This window comes from Bos mutus, chromosome 15, assembly GCF_027580195.1.
Source record: "Bos mutus isolate GX-2022 chromosome 15, NWIPB_WYAK_1.1, whole genome shotgun sequence".
Lineage (NCBI taxonomy): Eukaryota > Metazoa > Chordata > Mammalia > Artiodactyla > Bovidae > Bos > Bos mutus.
The window spans coordinates 38,796,836-38,798,897 of record NC_091631.1 but is presented as its reverse complement, the minus strand read 5'-3'; the positions used below and the strand labels follow the sequence as shown (position 1 = coordinate 38,798,897).

The following is a 2,062-nucleotide window of genomic DNA, read 5'->3' as shown; positions in this document are numbered from 1 at the left end:
GAAGCTTGATAAGGTAGGACAGAGGGAAAATGTGGTGAGCATTTATTGCTTCTGCCAGATGAACATTCCCTCCCTCTGCTTTTACCTATGGTGCTCACCACACCGTCCCTCTGTTTCTTTAATCTGTGAAATCTCCTCTAAGCACTTCTAATCTTTACATCTATCCCAGAAATTTTGACGTTTTGTGATTTTATGTTTATTTAGTTGAAAAATATTGTCTTTTCCCTTTTGATTTCTCCTTTGTCAAATGGAATATTTGTAAGCATGCTGTTAAATTCCAAACATTTGGCTTTTTGCAGATATCTTTATGTTAATGATTCAGTTAATTTCATTGTGACCAAAAGACATACATTATATAGTCTGATCTTTTTTAATTATAGGCTTTTTATGGTCCAGAATATAGTCATTCTTGGTAAATGTTACATGTGTGCTTGAACTGGTATGTTCTATATGGGTCTGTTTGGTTTGGCTTATTCATGTTTTGTTTCTGTTTCAGCTTGTGGGATCTTAGTTCCCTGACTGGGGATTGAACCCAGGCCCCTTGCAGTGGAAGTGCAGAGTCCTAACCACCGAACCACCAGGGAATTCCCCATTCATTTTTTCTATATTTTTAGTGATCTTCACCAAGTTGTTCAGTACTAAAAGGTGTTAAAACATGCAACTGCAATTGTGGATTTATCTAATTCTTCCTTCAGTTCTATCAGTTTTTTACTTCCTTTTTTGAGGTTCTGTTATTAACGGTATATACATTAGAACATATATACATATGTTCTCTCCTCTTGATGGATTAATCAATTTATTATTATAAATGTATCCCTTTATCTTTTAATATTTCTTGTCCAAAAGTGTTTTCTCTGTATTAATGTAGCCCCTCAAACTTACCTTCAATTAGTGCTTTCACGGTGTATCTTTTTGCATTCTTTTAACTTGCTTGTGTCTACAGTTTTATTTACTTATTTTTATTATTTTTTTGCCATCCCATTGTCAGACACATTATTCCATTTGGTCAGATTATGTTTCTTTGCTCATCTTTTGGTTTTCAGAATGAGTCTAGCTCTTATTTGCAAATGCACTGAACTCACATGTCCTTGCATTTCCGTGTACTACTAAAACTTTTGTGTTTCTAAATTTTAACTTAAAAAAAAGTCGTCTCTTTATTTGTCTGCACTGGGCCTTGTTGTGGTATGCGGGATCTTTAGTCTGGGCATACAACTTCTTGGTTGAGGCATGTGGGATCTAGTTCCCTGACAAGGGATTGAACCCAGGCCCCCTGCGTTGGGAAGGCAGAGTCCTAGTCACTGGACCACCAGGGATGTCCCTCTAAATTTCAAGTTTTGCAGATGGGTGGAAAATATGGTATGGGGAGGGAGGTGGGAGGGGAGTTCAGGGTGGGGAACACGTGTACACCCGTGGCGGATTCATGTTAATGTATGGCAAAACCAATACAATATTGTCAAGTAATTAGCCTCCAATTAAAATAAATAAATTTATATTAAAAACAAATTAGTGTCTAAAGTTTTAAAGTGGGTTCTTATAGATAGAACAAAATTGGTTCTTGCTTTTTTTAATCCAATCTAACAATCTCTGCTTTTAATTGCAGTGTTTAGATTGCCTATATTTAATGTGGTTATTGATATGTCTGGGTTTAAATCTACCATATTGCTGTTTGTTTTCTATTTTCCTATTTGTTTTTCATTCCTTCTTTTTCCTTTTTTTTTTTTGCATTATTTTTATGATTCCTACTGATCTCTTTGTTGCCTTATTAGCTATACCTCTACCTTGTCTTGTTATTGGTTCCTCTACCATTTACAATATATTGATACATCTTTAACTCATCACAGTCTACTCTCAGATAGTGTTAAACCGTTTCATGTAAAGTGTAAGAAATTTTTCTCTTCTTTTGTAAACTATTGTCGCATTTTACTCCTATGTATGTTATAAACACCATGGGATGCTGGTATTATTTTATTTTCAATAGACAGTTTTAATAAAGAGATTAAACAGTGGAAAATATCTTTTATATTAGTCCACATATTCCTCTTGATTCTTTTGGGTAGATACA

General features: G+C 34.5%; 1 non-coding gene across 1 annotated transcript; it reads right to left on the bottom strand.

The window, feature by feature from the left end:
* Positions 1-511: 511 nt before the first annotated feature.
* Positions 512-584, bottom strand: TRNAG-UCC (transfer RNA glycine (anticodon UCC)). Its single transcript has one exon. It is a non-coding gene; the product is annotated as a tRNA-Gly (tRNA).
* Positions 585-2,062: the final 1,478 nt, after the last annotated feature.